Raw genomic sequence first — 18,902 nt, 5'->3', positions numbered from 1 at the left:
CAGTCCCTTCCCGAGCCACAGGATAGATAGAGTGAAATGCCAGCTTTAAGACCGAACCACACACTTCTCCTTTCCAACAGCAAATCGCACGAACTTGCAATCGAAACTTGTCAAGGAGCAACTACATAAAGATAGTTGGAACTGGTCCATGGCCATGTGGTTGGATTGCCAAGCCCACTCGTTTGGAAAGAATGAGGAGACGTGACAACTCATTCTGCCAAAATGCTTCTATTTTCAGCGAAGAGAAATCACGAATGTTGGGCGGCATTTTCAGCGAGTGGAAACCCACCCACAGCTCTCGAAGTGTAGGTAGGTCTCATACCGGAGTGGCATCGATTCCCCTCTGGCTTGGATTTCTTGTAGAAATTCCATATCTTTGTCCCACAGTCATCATCATCACCAGAGTTGGAAGGGACCTTGGAGGTCCTCTAGTCCAGCTCCTTGCTCAAGCAGAAGATCCTATAACATTCCAAACAAGCGATTCTCCAACCTCTTCTTTAAAACCTCTAGTGATGGATCACCCACAACTTCTGGAGGCAAGTTGCTCCATTGATTAATTGTTCTAACTGTCAGGAAATTTCTCCTTAGTTCTAGGTTGCTTTTCTCCTTGTTTAATTTCCATCTATTGTTTCTTGTCCTGCCTTCAGGGGCTTTGGTAAATAAGGCTATTTTATTTATTTATTTATTTTGTCACAACAATATATGTAGGAATCATACAAAAGATTATATAGTATATAAACATATATGAGTAAATATAAGGAGGTATAAGCATATATATAGAAAGAAGAAAAGAAAAACAATAGGACAGGAACGGTAGGCACGTTTGTGCGCTTATGCACGCTCCTTATGGTCCTTTTAGGAATGGAGTAAGGTCAATAATAGAAAGTTTTTGGATAAAACTTTTAGGATTGTGGGAAGAGACAACAGAGTCAGGTAAAGTATTCCAAGCACTGATGATTCTGTTACAGAAGTCATATTTTCTGCAATCTAGATTAAAGCGGTTGACATTAAGTTTAAATCTATTAGTTGCTCTAGTATTATTGCAATTAAAGCTGAAGTAGTCTTTAACAGGAAGGACATTACAATAGATGATTCTGTGAGTTAAACTTAGGTCTTGTCGACCTAAGTTGACCCCCTCTTCTTTGTGGTAGCCACTCAAATACTGGAATACTGCTATCATGACATTCCTACTCCTTCTTTTCATTAAGCTAGACATACCCAGTTCCTAAAACTGTTCTTCATATTCTTTAGCCTTCAGTCCCCTAATCATCTTCGTTGTTCTTGACAGAATAACAGAGTTGGAAGGGACCTTGGAGGCCTTCTAGTCCAATCCCCTGCCCAGACAGGAAACCCTACACCACTTCAGACAAATGGTTAGCCAACATCTTTCTAAAAACTTCCAATGTTGGAACATCCACAACTCCTGGAGGCAAGTTGCTCCACTGATTAATTGTTCTGTCAGGAAATTATTCCTTAGTTCTAGTTGCTTCTCTCCTTGATTTGGTTTCCATCCATTGCTTCTTGTCCTGCCTTCAAGTGCTTTGGAGAACAAGTTGACCCTCTCTTCTCTGTGGCAGTCCCTCAAATGTAAAATGTAATGTAAAATGTGATGTAAAAAAGATGTTGAGACTCTAGAAAGAGTGCAGAGAAGAGCAACAAAGATGATTAGGGGACTGGAGACTAAAACATATGAAGAACAGTTGCAGGAACTGGGTATGTCTAGTTTAATGGAAAGAAGGAGTAGGGGAGACATGAGAGCAGTCTTCCAATATCTCAGGGGCTGCCACAAAGAAGAGGGAGTCAAGCTATTCTCCAAAGCACCTGAGGGTAGAACAAGAAGCAATGGGTGGAAACTAACCAAGGAGAGAAGCAACTTAGAAGTAAGGAGAAATTTCCTGACAGTTAGAACAATTAATAAGTGGAACGACTTGCCTGCAGAAGTTGTGAATGCTCCAACACTGGAAATTTTTAAGAAAATGTTGGATAACCATTTGTCTGAGATGGTGTAGGGTTTCCTGCCTGGGCAGGGGGTTGGACTAGAAGGCCTCCAAGGTCCCTTCCAACTTTGTTTTTATTATTTGTTATTATTGTTAAATATTGGAAGACTGCTACCATGTCACCCCCTAGTCCTTCTTTTCACTAGATTAGACAATGATATCCCTGAATGTGTCCATTGATCATACCGGCTGTCTCACCCTCTTACTTCCTTAAACTTGCCAAGAACGATTGTTTTTTCTCTGGTATGTTATCAGCTTGCGTCACAACTGCCCAAAATCCAGGCATTTCGGCTTGGAAATAATTGCCTGAAGCAGCAGCCAATATTAATTTTATCAGTATTCATTGATTGATTCTTCTCCCTAGCCACGTCAGACTGAGTAACGGTCTCTAAATCCATAATTCAAAGGCATCTGTCTTCTTTGTCTTGACTTTTCTCGGTTTCCAGGTTTCACATCATCACTGGGAATGGTGGCTTGCTTTTAACTATGCATAGTTTGGCAATTCTTTCTTTAAATCCCACCAAATGGGATAAAAGACTGCAGGCTTCCAACTTCTCCAGAACTCTTCAACATGTGTGATAATTTTGAGATCACACATCGACATGTGTGATGTTCACTGGGGATGTCGCCTGGGATATTTGTCATTTTACCAAGAGTATAATTTTACTGATCTATTCATATAGGTACAGAAGAAGCAAAGCCTGTTTGTTTGTTTGTTTGTTTGTTTGTTTATTTTGTCACAACAATATATATAAGTATCATACAAAAAAGATTATATAGTATATAAACATATATATGGGTAAATATTAGGAGGTATAAGTATATATATATATATATAGGAAGAAGAAAAGAAAAACAATAGGACAGGAACGGTAGGCACCCAGAAGCACGAAGCTGAAGCCTGAAGATGACAAATGAGACTTCGTCGAAACGTCGCCAAGACACTTCCAATTTTATGTGGGAGAAAACCCGATTATGAAGAAGAAAAAGAAAAACAACAGGACAGGAACGGTAGGCATGTTTTGTGCGCTTATGCATGCCCCTTATGGTGCTCTTAGGAATGGGATGAGATCAATAGTAGAAAGTTTTTGGTTAAAGCTTTTGGGATTATGGGAAGAGACCACAGAGTCAGGTAAAGTATTCCAAGCACTGATGATTCTCTTAAACTTAGAGGGAGTCGGGCTGTTCTCCAAAGCACCTGAGGGCAGAACAAGAAGCAATGGGTGGAAACTAATCAAGGAGAGAAGCAACCTGGAACTAAGGAGAAATTTCCTGACAGTCAGAACAATCAATAAGTTGAACAACTTGCCTGAAGAAGTTGTAAATGCTCCAACACTGGAAATTTTTAAGAAAATGTTGGATAGCCATTTGTCTGAAATGGTGTAGGGTCTCCTGCTTGGGCAGGGGGCTGGACTAGATGACCTACAAGATCCCTTCCAACTCTGTTAATCTGTATCTGTATCTAATGCAACCTATGAGTAATTTTACATAATGCACTACCAAAAAAGTCAGTGAAGACCTGTGCTCCATTATGTGCTTTTGGCTAATGAGTGATGCTGTTAAAATTGACATTTCTGGGAAAGCCCTCCTACACCCATCTGTGTTTTTTTTAAATCTTCTTGAATTTTTTAATTCCAGCAAAGCTGGGAGAAAATGTCATGAGGTTACTGTAATATTAGTTTTCACCCCTTCTATCTCCCTCTGAAACTAGCCACAGTCTTTGCAACAAAGTGGAATATGAATTGATAAGATTTTTATGAGTTGATTAAAAACTTACTCTGTGTGAAATATTGCTGGAGAAGAGAAGAGAAGGGAAGGGAAGGGAAGGGAAGGGAAGGAAGGAAGGAAGGAAGGAAGGAAGGAAGGAAGGAAGGAAGGAAGGAAGGAAGGAAGGAAAAGAGAAGAGGAAGGAAGGAAGGAAGGAAGGAAATGGGAAAGAGAAAAGGGAGGAAGGAAGGAAGGGAGGAAGGAAAAGAGAAGAGGAAGGAAGGAAGGAAGGAAATGGGAAAGAGAAAAGGAAGGAAGGAAGGAAGGAAGGAGTTAGGCAAGGGGAGGAAGAGAGGAATGGAGGTGAGGGGAAGGAAGGAAGGAAGGAAGGAAGGAAGGAAATGGGAAAGAGAAGAGGAAGGAAGGAAGGAAGGAAGGAAGGAAGGAAGGAAGGAAGGAAGGAAGGAAGGAAGGAAGGAAATATTAATCCCCATAATGGAAGAACAGGTGAGAAGAAAAGTGATGGAAACCGGCAGACAAGGCAAAACCAACCTAATTAAGAGAAAAAGCAAAAATCCATCTTTGTTTCTGCTTGTAGACTTTGTGCTCAAAACAGAGTAAAGAAATCCTTGACTATTAGATTCACTTATTATTATAGAAATGTCCAGTAGTTGCTAATTATCGGAAAAGTAAAGAAAATGGGGCTGTAAACATTACTTTCTAATTTATTACAGAGAAAAAAGTCGAAAGCTGTTTTTCCCCCTTCTCCTTCCTTTTCCTTCCTCACGCTTCCCATGTCTTCCCCATGTCTTTATTTCTATTTGCATTTTATGTTAAGGTAAGCTTCAATAAAATCTTTCATGTAGTAAAAAAAGTAAGGAAGGAAAAGCCAACAGCTTCTAGAACAGCTAGCAACAGCTGGTTCCGCCTTCTAGGAGTTTGCTCTTCATTTTTTGCTGAAAGACTAATGGACTGTAACAACCACATGGTTTCACTATGATGCACAAACCATTCAAGACCCTCCAAAATATTTAAGCAAACCAAAAGCCCGAGCAGCCCCAGAAGATAAAACAGGACTCATCTACAACAGGGGTCTTGTTGTGACCCAGGTTCCTGGACTCGGACTCCTGGACTCGGATGATTCAGAAAGTGAGGGAGAAGACCTAGCAAGGCCTGCTTCTCCTGGGCCCTCTCCCTCCCTGGCACCCACCCAAAGGGAGGAGGAGGGGCCGGCAAGGCCTGATTCTCCCAGGCCTTCTTCTGATTTGGCAACGCCCCAAGAACAGTTTTGGCTTGATGCAAGACTGCGCAGACGTGACCAGCGCGCGCAGCAGAGGAGGCGTTGGGACAAAGCCAATGAATGATGAGTCCTGTAGTGACATCTACAGAGGGTATTAAAAGCAGGAGGCGGAACTTCCTGGCTTTTTGTCTTGGACAAAGCAGTGAACTTGCGTGGGCAAACTGTATCAATGGAGGGAAGAATATATTCATGAGTAACTCTGGCCTTATCTATAATTTCCTAGTTATCTCCAGAGACTTGGCAGGCCCGTGGGTAGATGTGGCCAGAACATTTATCTATGTAAATAAATTAGAAAAGAAGGCCTTTGACTGACTTTTTGTTGGGAGTATTGGGGGAGGGAAACAGAACAGGTCTCCAACCTTGGTCCCTTTAAGACTTGTGGACTTCAACTCCCAGAGTTCCTCAGCCAGCTTTGCTGGCTGAGGGACTCTGGGAGTTGAAGTCCACAAGTCTTAAAGGGACCAAGGTTGGAGACCCCTGATCTACAACATACAGTGTGTCAGTGTTCCAAATAACACATCCAAAGAACTCCAAGGCAGGAATGTTAGTCAAAGAACATGTTTATTGAACACATCATATCAGCACAGCTGGTGAAAACCAACTCTAAAAGTTTCCCACGGTTACCATGTAATTAAAAGAGCCAAAGGCTTCCCTCCCCAGGTGTCTTAAGGTCACATTGTCCAATCAAAGCAGTTGCCGGGCTCCCTCGATCACTTCTGCTCCTCCTCCTTCTGCCACCTGTTGGGATGACATTGGTTCCCACGGAAGAGCTCTTTAGTTTGTCTACGAGATGGTCTACCTATTTCTTTCTCATCCTCCCCCCTCCCCATAGTGTATTGGCAAGTATGAAGCAGCACAAGATGGCTTCAGACAGGTTCGATTCAGAGTTGACACATTGGTGCAGTGGTTCGAGTGCAGTACTGCAGGCTACTTCTGCCGATCACCAGCTGCCCACAGCCAGGAGTTCGATCCTGACCGGCTCAAGGTTGACTCAGCCTTCCAAGGTAGGTAAAATGAGGACCCAGATTGTTGGGGGCCAGCAGCTGACTGTAAACCACTTAGAGGGGGCTGTAAAGCATTATGAAGTGGTATATAAGTCTAAGTGCTATGGCTATTGCTATTGTAAGGACTGTAATCATTACTATGTAGGACAGACAGGCAGAAGGCTGACAGAACGCATCCATGATGGCACCTAGCAGTCAGAAGATATGATGAAATTTCACAACATCTAGACAGACTTCACCACAGTTTCAACTGGGAAAATGTAACTGCCCTACCAAGCTCAGAGAGCACCAAGGACCCCACTGGCCGCCGCCGCCTCCTCCTCCTCCTCCTCCTCCTCCTCCTCCTCTCCACCAACGAGACTCTAGCACTGATGATGTTACTTATTTGGGCCATGAAATGTCTGTAAGAAAACCACCAAGCTCAGAGAGCATCAAGGGCCCCACAGAGAAGTTTCCAATCCACCACCAGTTACCAGCCAAAGCAAAGAACTCATAAAACAAGTGGCAGAATCTGTCCCATGCGCAAGCCAAACATAGTTTTAAGACTGACACCATCAGAAAGCACCAAGGACCCTCCAGTTCAACTCTGACCTAGAAATCTTATCTTCTATCAAGACAAAGGGTTCTTTCTTTCTTTCCTTCTTTCTTTCTTTCTTTCTTTCTTTCTTTCTTTCTTTCTTTCTTTCTTTCTTTCTTTCTTTCTTCCCCCTCTCTTTCTTTCCCCCTCTCTTTCTTTCTTTCTCCCCCTCTCCCTCTTTCTCTCTCTCTTTCTTCCCCCACCTCCCTCTCTTTCTCTCTCTCTCTTCCTCCCTCCCTCTTCTCCCTCCCTCCCTTTCCTTCTTCCTTCCTTCCTTTACCTCTCTCTTACTTTCTCTCTCCCTTTCTCTTTCTTTTTTCTTTCTTTCCCCCTCTTTCTTTCTTTCTCCCTCTCCCTCTCCCTCTCTCTTTCTTTCTTCCCCCATCTCCCTTTCTCTCTCTCTTTCTCCCTCCCTCTTCTCCCTCCCTCCCTCCCTCCCTCCCTTCCTTCCTTTACCTCTCTCTCTTACTTTCTCTCTCCCTTTCTCTTTCTTTTCTTTCTTTCTTTCCCCTCTTTCTTTCTTTCTCCCTCTCCTCTCTCTCTCTTCTTTCTTCCCATCTCCTCTCTCTTTCTCCCTCCCTCCCTTTCTTCCTTCCTTCCTCCCTTCCTTCCTTCCTTTACCTCTCTCTTACTTTCTCTCTCCCTTTCTCTTTCTTTTTTCTTTCTTTCCCCCTCTTTCTTTCTTTCTCTCTCTCCCTCTCCCTCTCTCTTTCTTTCTTCCCATCTCCTTTCTCTCTCTCTCCTCCTCTTCTCCTCCTCCTCCCTCCCTCCCTTCCTTCCTTTACCTCTCTCTCTTACTTTCTCTCTCCCTTTCTCTTTCTTTTTTCTTTCCTCCTCTTTCTTTCTTTCTTTCTTTCTCTCTCTCTCTCTCTCTCTCTCTTTTTCTTTCTTCATTTTCTCTTGCTAAGCAAGTTTTAACTTCGTCATTCTGAGTAGTACATCAACAAGCCCGCATCCTCTGGGGGCCCTAATATCAGAGCTCTATTTTGCATTTCAAGCCTGTCTTTAATCATAATTGAACAGGTGGGCGTTTAAGAATCTAAATGCGAAGTGTGGGCAGATTTTGAAAGCCTTCCTCTGGCCGTCTATTGTGTGTCTATCTGCAGTGTGCAGGGTGGTATTAGCTGCCTTGCAAGCGCCGGAGAACTTTCCAAGTTAAGGAGATTGAGGTGCACTTGAAAATGTGAACCCAAGAAAATTCTCCCAATGGTTCATCAAGAAAAGAAAAGAAAATTTAGAGTAATTAAACATAGGAGGAGATGGAAAAATGGGAGGGGGAGATGGATGGATTTTCTTGGTTTCCAATATTTCTCCTGTGCAAAGAGATATACTAGCTGTGCAACTTTTTTGTGCATGTAGCATGGTGATAACAGCAATGTTTCTGAATCCTGACAATTTTAAGACATGTGGACTTTGATTCTCAGAATTCCTCAGCCAGCCATGCTTGCCATAGTTGAGAAATAGTGGATAATAACAATAGCACTTAGAACTTATATACTACTTCACAGTGCTTTTACAGCTCTCTCTAAGTGGTTTACAGAGTCAGCCTCTTGACCCCAACAATGTGGGTCCTCATTTTATCCACTTCAGAAGAATGGAAGGCTGAGTCAACCCTGAGCCAATCAGGATCGAACTGCTGGCAGTCGGCAGAGTTAGCCTCAATACTGCATTCTAACCACTGTGCACCAGGAAAGGAAGGAAGAAAGGAAGGGAGGGAGGGAGGGCGGGCGGGAGGGAGCGGGGAAGGAAAATAGCACTTAGACTTATATACCACTTTACAGTGTTTTTACAGCTCTCTCTAAGTGGTTTACAGAGTCAGCCTCTTGACCCCAACAATGTGGGTCCTCATTTTACCCACTTCAGAAGAATGGAAGGCTGAGTCAACCCTGAGCCAATCAGGATCGAACTGCTGGCAGTCGGCAGAGATAGCCTGCAATACTGCATTCTAACCACTGTGCACCAGGGAAGGAAGGGAGGGAGGGAGGGAGGGAGGGAGGGAGGGAGGAAGGAAGGAAGGAAGGAAGGAAGGAAGGAAGGAAGGAAGGAAGGAAGGAAGGAAGGAAGGGCAATAGCACTTAGACTTATATACCGGTTCACAGTGCTTTACAGCCCTCTCTAAGCGGTTTACAGAATCAGCCTCTTTCCCCCAACAATCTGGGTCCTCATTTTACCCACCTCGGAAGGATGGAAGGCTGAGTCAACCTTGAGATTTGAACTGCCGAACTGCAGCTAGCCGTCAGCTGAAGTAGCCTGCAGCGCTGCACTCTAACCACTGAGCCACCTCGGCTCTTCTCTCTTCCAGCATTCGGATTGCTCAAAGATTTCCCTTGGGATTCATTTTATCAATGGTTAAATAACAGAAACAGAAGTTAGAACATTTAAAATTATAAGAGAAGGATTAATTTTACCATGAGGGTTTATTATGGTATGTTTATTATTAATATAATTTAGCATTAACAATTAAGTATTAATATTATGATTAGAAAATACTTTTATTATATGATCACTACTAAATGAACATTATGATGATGAGGCAACCCGTCTCTGATCAGTACTACTGAGTATGGTTTGCTCCATTTTTCTAAAATACTGTTGCTTGCCCTTACAGTATCGGGAGGAAGAACATTTCCTCCTTGATAGTTCTTTCATTGGAGCATAATATAATATAACAACAGAGTTGGAAGGGACCTTGGAGGCCTTCTAGTCCAACCCCCTGCCCAGGCAGGAAACCCTACACCATCTCAGTCAGATGGTTATCCAACATTTTCTTAAAAATTTCCAGTGTTGGAGCATTCACAACTTCTGCAGGCAAGTCGTTCCACTTATTAATTGTTCTAACTGTCAGGAAATTTCTCCTTAGTTCTAAGTTGCTTCTTTCTTTGATCAGTTTCCACCCATTGCTTCTTGTTCTACCCTCAGGTGCTTTGGAGAACAGCCCGACTCCCTCTTATTTGTGGCAACCCACAAAGTACTATTTTCTCCTTTGTCATTTGCTTGGTGTTAATCTGGTTAATTTACCAAGGAGAAAGCTACATCCTCTTTAATACTGGCAGGGCAAACTACTGTATATAAAACAGGAAGCAAACAAAATTCACTGGACCTGATGATGTTACATAGTTGGGTAACGAAATGTCTACAAGCAGAACAAGCAAGTTCTTGGTGCTCTCTGAGCTTGGCTGTTTTCTTGCAGATGTTTCATTACCCAAATTAGGTCATGTCATCAATGCTAGCGTATTTATAGAATAGAATAGAATAGAATAGAATAGAATAGAATAGAATAGAATAGAATAGAATAGAATAGAATAGAATAGAATAGAATAGAATAGAATTTTTTATTGGCCAAGTGTGATTGGACACACAAGGAATTTGCCTTGGTGCATACGCTCTCAGTGTACATAAAAGAAAAGATACGTTCATCAAGGTACAACATTTGCAACACAAATGATGGTCAATATATCAATATAAATCATAAGGATTGCCAGCAACAAAGTTACAGTCATACAGTCATAAATGGAAAGAGATTGGTGATGGGAACGATGAGAAGATTAATAGTAGTGCAGATTCAGTAAATAGTTTGACAGTGTTGAGGGAATTATTTGTTTAGCAGAGTGATGGCCTTCGGGAAAAAACTGTTCTTGTGTCTAGTTGTTCTGGTGTGCAGTGCTCTATAGCGACGTTTTGAGGGTAGGAGTTGAAACAGTTTATGTCCAGGATGTGAGGGGTCTGTAAATATTTTCACGGCCCTCTTCTTGATTCGTGCAGTATACAGGTCCTCAATGGAAGGCAGGTTGGTAGCAATTATTTTTTCTGCCGTTCTAATTGTCCTGTGAAGTCTGTGTCTGTCTTGTTGGGTTGCAGAACCGAACCAGACAGTTATAGAGGTGCAAATGACAGACTCAATAATTCCTCTATTATCACACTCATAGCACCAATGACATGTCCAGAAATACTTTACAAGAAGAGTTCTCCACTCCTCTGATCACAACAAAATACTTTATGTCACCAGACTTGAAATCCCGGGTTTAGAAAATTTAGAACTACACCGCCTTCGACATGACCTGAGTTTAACTCATAGAATCATCTATTACAATGTCCTTCCCGTCGAAGACTACTTCAGCTTCAATTGCAACAATACACAAGCACACAATACATTTAAACTTAAAGTGAACCGCTCCAATCTTGATTGCAGAAAATATGACTTCAGTAACAGAGTTGTTAATGCCTGGAATGCACTACCTGACTCTGTGGTCTCTTCCCAAAATCCCCAAAGCTTCAACCAAAAACTGTCTACTATTGACCTCACCCCATTCCTAAGAGATCTGTAAGGGGCGTGCATAAGAGCAACAGCGTGCCTACCATTCCTGTCCTAATGTTCCCTTTGGTTGTATTCAATTCGTATGGTTATTTCATGCTTATACTTATATATACTGTTGTGTTTGACAAAATAAATAAATAAAAATAAATAAAATGATGTTCCTTAATAGGGTCACAAAATATCTGCAAGAAAACCACCGAGCTCAAAAAGCATCAAGGACCGGACCTCACAGTTCTCCCTCTCCTCCTCTCCACTCCCAACTCTATAGTGACCAGATTTTAACATTGGTAAAGTGGGACACCATTGACGGGGGGGGCTGGGGGGGTTCTAATTTTTTTACTACCGGTTCTGTGGGTGTGGCTTGTTTGGTGGGTGTGGCTTGGTGGTCATGTGACTGGGTGGGTGTGGCCAACTTCATATCACTCACGTCAAAGGTTAGGGTGCCTGGCCTCTCCTCGCCTCAATTTGTATCCATCCATCCATCCATCTTCTGTCTGTCTGTCTGTCTGTGCCTCTCTGTCTGTCTGTCTGTCTGTCTGTCTGTCTGTCTGTCTGTCTGTCTGTCTGTCTGTCTATCTATCTATCTATCTATCTATCTATCTATCTATCTAATGTCTGTCTATCAATCATCTATCTTTCTTTCTATCTATCTATTATCTATCATCTATCATCTATCTATCTTTCTATCTTTCTATTATCTATCTATCTATTTATCTATCTATCTATCTATCTATCTTGCTATCTTTCTATCTTTCTATCTATCATATGTCTGCCTAACAATCATCTATCTATCTCTTTTTCTATCATCTATCCATCCATCTTCTTTGTCTGTCTCTGTCTATCTATCTTTCTATCATCTATCTATCCATCCATCCATCTTCTGTCTGTCTGTCTGTCTGTCTGTCTCTCTCTAATCTGTCAAATTTGTCATCTGTCAAGCTTATCATCTGTCAGTATCTGTCTGTCAGTCAGTTAGTCTGTCAGTCTGTCTACCAATCCTTCCTTTCTGCCAGCCAGCCAGCCAGCCACCCACCCACCCACCCATCCATCATCCATCATCTTGTAGCCTTAAAGCTAAATACAGGTATATGTATGTGATCCCAAGAGTTGGCCCTGCCTACAGGTATCTCTGTCTCGAAACTTCTCCTTAAATCTGAACTACCTAACTATGCTTGATGGTCCCTTTACAGCAGCGCCCAGTTCGCCCCACCCCGCCCCGCCCCGCCAAACACAAAGTCCTTCCTTGTTCCACAAGTTGACAACGACCAAAAAAACCCCACAAAACCCAAGAACGTGCTGACGTTGTTGCAGTCTAATAAACTTTTCGGAGCTTTGCCTCCCTTCCCTTCTACAGCGCAGTGATCAAAGGCGGCGTAACACAAGCGCGGCCACCCTCAACCCTCCCCCTCCCAAAAAAGATCTCTCTCTCCATTTGCTCAGAGTGAGACGCTGCCTCCCTTCTGCCGGCTCCTTCCTCTTGCAAGAGGGGGACTCTCCAGGTTGCCCTCCTCCCTCCATCCCTCCATCCCTCGGAGCCCTCTTCCCTTGGCTCCCGGCTGCTTCCTCGAGGAAGGTGCCTTTTCCCTGGGCAGAGTTGGCTTTGCAGAGCCGGCCTCCGGGCGAGCCCTCTGGAGGCTTCAGCTGGAGTGGCTGGAATTTATTTATTTATTTATTTATTTATTTATTTATTTAAATTTTTATACCGCCCTTCTCCCGAAGGACTCAGGGAAAATATACAATAAAATATACAAAGTTAAAATATCAATTTAAAAAACATATTCAATAATGGCCGAATTAAAACCGTCAATTGACCCAACCTAAAATAACCCATATAAAATTACAAAAATTTAAAATTTAAAATTTAAAATTTAAAAATCAGGCCAGTCCCGCTTGGATGAATAAGTAAGTTTTTAATTCCCGGCGAAAGGTCCGAAGGTCAGATATTTGGCGCAAACCGGGGAGAAGTTCATTCCAGAGGGTAGGTGCTCCAACAGAGAAGGCCCTTCCCCTGGGGGCCGCCAGCCGGCATTGCTTGGCGGACGGCACCCTGAGAAGGCCCTCTCTGTGTGAGCGTACGGGTCGGTGGGAGGCATATGGTAACAGCAGGCGGTCCCGTAAGTACCCGGGCCCTAAGCCATGGAGCGCTTTGAAGGTGGTAACCAGAACCTTGAAGCGCACCCGAAAGACCACAGGTAGCCAGTGCAGACTGCGCAGGAGCGGTGTTACCCGGGAGCAGCGTGCAGCTCCCTCGATCACCCGCGCAGCTGCATTCTGGACTAACTGGAGTCTCCGAGTGCACTTCAGGGGATGGAATGGGGGGCGGCCGGAGAAACGGTCCTGACGTGCTCCCCACCTGCCCTGGCAGGGACGGGGACTTCACACGCATCCTGCCCGCCCTTCCCCTCCTTTCTTCCAACTCCTTGCCCCTCCCTTGGAAGGAATCTCCTGTCTTGGGGGCTCCTCTGCCTCCCTGCCTGCCCCAGGTTTGCCAAGGCAGCGTCGGAAGAGGCAAAGTGGAGCCCAAATTGACTGTGTGAAAACTCGACCTCCTGGTCAGCCAAGGACCCTCGCTCGCTCTCGCTCTCCTGGGTGGGGGGAGATTCGGCTCTGCCTAAAATGAACGGATGCCACAAAATGCACCCTCACCCCTTCGGCGCCTACGCAGGAAGTCTCAATCGGGACAATTTTTCAGAACGCGGGACAAATTTTAAAAAAACGGGACTGTCCCGCCAAAAGCGGGACGTCTGGTCACTATACCCAACTCCCTTTTAGCACTGACGATGTTACTTAGCTTGGTCATGAAATGTCTACAAGAAAAACACCAAGAAAATGAGGAATAATTGAAAAATGATAGACAGCAATCTAACATTACTGCAGGTTCGAGCCCGGCCCAAGGTTGACTCAGCCTTCCATCCTTTATAAGGTAGGTAGGTAAAATGAGGACCCAGATTGTTGGGGGGGCAATAAGTTGACTTTGTAAAAATATACAAATAGAATGAGACTATTGCCTTATACACTGTAAGCCACCCTGAGTCTTCGGAGAAGGGCGGGGTATAAATGTAAACAAAAAAAAAAAAACATAGATGTGTATTGTTATTAGGAATGCATAAGTTGATTGAATGTAATAATTACGCTTAATCTGATCACTGCACACACACACACACACACACACACACACACGTGCCCTGTTTTGGGCCTAGCAGGCCTCCCTGCACTTACCTGGGAGCCAAAATGAGGTGTGTGAGGACTCCTGGAAGAGGTGGGGCAGGGCCAGCTTGCAATTTAACAACTGGTTCACCCAAACCGGCTTGAACCAGCTGAATCCCACCACTGCACAGAGTTGTTTGCTGCCACCCAGCTGGAATTTTAAAGCACTGGAGGGAATAGAATAGAATAGAATAGAATAGAATAGAATAGAATAGAATAGAATAGAATAGAATAGAATAGAATAGAATAGAATTCTTTATTGGCCTCCTCCCTGCAAACCCCACTCCCTTATAGCACTGGTGTTATTACCGAGTTTCATGACCCAGTTGGGTCATGAAACATCTCCATCGACAAAGCAAAGAGAGCATAAATGACCCCTCATTTCAATCCTGAGCTACAAATATTCTCCTTTACTGGAAAAAGCAAGTTCATTGAGCACCACAATTCCTACAGTCTATTTAGACAATAGACAATAGAATTTTTATTGGCCAAGTATGATTGGACACACAAGGAATTTGTCTTGGTGCATATGCTCGCAGTGTACATAAAAGAAAAGATACGTTCATCAAGAATCATAAGGTACAACACTTAATGATAGTCATAGGGAACAAATAAGCAATCAATCACACTAGGAAACAATCAATATAATCGTAAGGATACAGCAACAAGTTACAGTCATACAGTCATAAGTAGAAGAAGATGAGTGATGGGAACGATGAGAAGATTAATAGTAGTGCAGATTCAGTAAATAGTTTGAGGGAATTATTTGTTTATTTATTTATTTATTATTTAAACTTTTATACCGCCCTTCTCCCAAAGGACTCAGGGCGGTGTACAGCCTGCATTAAAACAGTTAAATATACAAACTTAAAATAACAATTAAAAAAACTTATTCAATAAAGGCCGAAATTAAAACCGTCAAATTGACCATATTAAAATACCCAATAAAATTATTAAAATTGAAAAAATTTAAAAATTTAAAAATTTAAAATTCAGGCCAGTCCCGCTTGGATAAATAGATAGGTTTTCAATTCCCGGCGAAGTTTAGCAGAGTGATGGTGGGAAAAAACTGTTTTTGTGTCTAGTTGTTCTGGTGTGCAGTTCTCTATAACATCTTTTGAGGGTAGGTGTTGAAACTGTTTATGTCCAGGATGCGAGTGGTCTGTAAATATTTTCACAGCCCTCTTTTTGACTCGTGCAGTATACTGGTCCTCAATGGAAGGCAGGTTGGTAGCAATTGTTTTTTCTGCGGTTCTAATTATTTACTCACAGATAAAACACATTCTTCTTAAATAGTTCCAGCTTCCAACCAGCAGCCTTGCATGATTGCCAACCCACGCTTTCTGAAGTCCTCTTATAAATCTTACATGTTTGTACCATAAATCTATCAACGTTGAACAATTGTGACAGGTTAGAGTTCTTGTTTTGGGTTGGATGAACCCTCTGGTATTCTCATCCTTATTCCCGACCTCTTTTTGATGGATGCAAAGATGGATTTCTCACTGACATTTAACAGATCCTTGTTCTCTCTCTTCCAGGTCATTAATATGCCATCTTGCGTCCTAAGCCATCTGGTTAATGGATAGAACATCTTTGAAAGTTGCTGAAATTCTCAGCCAAAGAATTATTTTCACTTTGAAAAGGGTGAACTGTGCGTGGTTTGGCAGCTACCTTTGACTGAAGCTTTCTGCAAACCAATTGAGGAGAGAAAACATCTAATCGCGCGAATCATATAACTATAAACCAAAAATAGCAATAATATATTCAAGGCTAGTCCACTTGAGATTGTGATTTTATTCTATTTCAAAATGATCAGCTTAGTTCAGTGTAATACTTGTTTTGCAGCTGTCTTTCGCAGTACTCTTTTCAAATTTGGGTACTGTCCTCTTTGTAAACAAATTAGCAGTCTACGTGGACAGATTACCTATCTAGAATCTCAAATTGCCTTATACACTGTAAGCCGCCCTGAGTCTTCGGAAAAGGGCAGGATATAAATGTAAATAAATAAATAAATAAATAAATAAATAAATAAATAAATCTGTGCTCTCCAAGCAGAAATTAGATGCCCAATTCAACCATTCCACTCTATTGACCTGCCGCCCCATTAGTCCTCTCTACCACAAAGATCCTGCAGGAGAAGGGCAGTATGGACAACCGTGGGATCTGGCAGGGTGAGAGCTGTGAACCATAAACACAAAGCTTTTGCAGTGTCCCAGTATAACAGCTATAATACCCGTGCTGACCTTAATAGGGACACTAAAGTGACAGGTCAAGGTAGTTGTGATACTGCTAACTCAAATAAGCAGGGGATCGTGGTCTGAGATGAAGAACTTACTTTGGAAAGGGGAAAGTGTGAATCAGGTATTACACATCGGTCACGCAAGAAGAGCAGGGTATCCAAAAAGAGAAGCCACCTTCTGATTGGTGATTCAATATAAGGGATGTAAATTTAGGAAAAGATATGGAGGTTTTGAAAGAGGTCAGGTGTCTGCCAGGTGCTACAGCCAGCAGAGACAAGAGGCGTATTCTTAAGATAGTCAAGAATGCCAGCAAGGACTGTGATGCTGATGCTATTATACATCTTGGCACAAATGATCTGTCCCCAAAGGATATACTTTCTGTGCAGAATGATTTCCAGAACTTGGGGTATGATCTTAGTGGTATAGGTTGTAGGCTTATCTTTTCAGAGGTTTTACCGGTATATAAGGAACAAAAAGGGAAAGGCCAGCGTGTAGCAGAGTTTAATGTGTGGCTAAAGGAGTGGTGTAAAAGGGAAGGCTTTGGTTTTATTAGTCATGATGTCTGCAGCTGGTCCAATGAAAAACTGTACAAAAGAGATGGATTGCATCCATCAAAGAAAGGGACTGAGTTACTTAGCAATAAATTCACAGATTTCCTGGATAAACATTTAAACTGAACAGCGGGGACAGAGAATTAATTGATACAGAACATTTCTCTCCCCAGCAATCCAAAATTAATAGGGTTATCAGTGCATGTAACACAGATGTCTGTGTGGGTAAGATTATCAGCCCTGCTGCAAAGCAAAACCAAGCATTTAATAGTGAATGCCATACCATGTGCACTAATCAAACAGGTGGCAAGAAAGTAGGGGCAGTCAGGTACAACACAGGTTATGTAGACAGTAAACACAAAGTCAATCCAAATGGACTCAAATGTCTATACACCAATGCACGGAGTATGAGGAATAAACAGGATGAATTAGAAATTCAAGTAAATTCTTTTGGGAATTATAACGGATTGTACAGGGATTGAGACTAAATTGATTCTGAATTTAATAACAGCAGCAAGACTGTTGATTGGACAATACTGGAAGAAAGAAGAGGTACATACAATAGAAGAATGGATATTGAAAGTCATTAATTTGGCTGAGATGGCTAAAATCTCAGCTTTTTTAAAAGACAATACGCAGGAAAGATATTTAATTGAATGGAAAAAATGGATTGATTATCTATAAAATAGATATCAGATTAAGAAATATCAGATTGCCTTTGAATAATTAGGAAGTATTATTTTATGTAATGGGGAGGGGGTTGGGAGATGAAAAGATTTGGATGAGGTTAATTGGATTAGAAGGGAAAAATTTTACTCTATGTTTGGTTTATGTATAACAATACTTTGTGATTGACCCGGGAAGCCGGGGAAGGAGGGGAAGGGGTTTTCTGGGAGGAGGGGAAAAAGGAAATGTTTTTGTTTTTTTAAAACTTTTTCAATAAAAAAAAAAGAAATTCAAGTAAATGAGGGCAGAATTGATATTGTTGCCATTACGGAAACTTGGTGGGATGAAACACACAAATGGAACATACAGCTAGAGGGATATAAATTATTTAAAAGAAATAGACCAAATAAAACAGGAGGTGGGGTTGCACTATATATAAGAAATAATTACATCTCTACAAAAATAGAGCACAACAATGATGAAAATTATCTTGAATGCATCTGGGTCAATATTAAAGGGGGCAGAAATGACATTGCCATAGGTCTATATTCTAGGCCACCCACCAAACAGAGGAAATAGATGAACTTTTTGCTAATCAGCTAACTAAGGTATGTAGGAAGCACATCAAAGTAGTAATGGGGGATTTTAACTACCCTGACATCAATTGGGAGACAAACTCTGCACCAAGTGGAAGATCCAACAGGTTCCTAACAAACCTAGCAGACAACTTTGTTTCCCAAAGAGTAGAAAAGAGAACAAGGGGATCAGCCATATTGAACTTAATTCTCACTAACAGAGATGAAATTATAGAAAGTGTTGAAGCTATAGGAACCTTGGGGGCAAGTGATCACGCAATATTGGAATTCAACATTATGCAAACACAAGTAGTAGAATGAAGTCAAACTAAAGTTTTGGACTTTAAGATAGCTAATTTCAATAAACTTAGAGAGAGCTTGAGAAGGATTCCATGGATGAGAATCCTCAAGGAGAAAACAACTCAATAAGTTTGGGAAATTTTGAAAAGTGAGATTATAAAAGCCCAGTCTAGCACAATACCAATGAAGAAGAAAAATAATAGATCTCAAAAGAAACCAGCATGCCTGCATAAAGAACTATCTGACAAATTGAAAAACAAAAAGGACAAGTATAAAAAGTGGAAAGAGGGGCAAATAATTAAGGCAGAATATCAGCAAATAGCCCGAGCCTGTAAAGATGAAGTGAGGAAAGCTAAGGCTCACAATGAACAAAGGCTTGTGACAAAAGTAAAAAATAACAAAAAAAGCTTCTTCCAACATGTTAAAAACAAGAAAAAAGGTCAAGTAAGCAAATGTTCCATTG

The sequence above is a fragment of the Ahaetulla prasina genome, chromosome 3, assembly GCF_028640845.1.
Source record: "Ahaetulla prasina isolate Xishuangbanna chromosome 3, ASM2864084v1, whole genome shotgun sequence".
Classification (NCBI taxonomy): Eukaryota; Metazoa; Chordata; class Lepidosauria; order Squamata; family Colubridae; genus Ahaetulla; species Ahaetulla prasina.
This window is presented reverse-complemented; position numbering follows the sequence as displayed.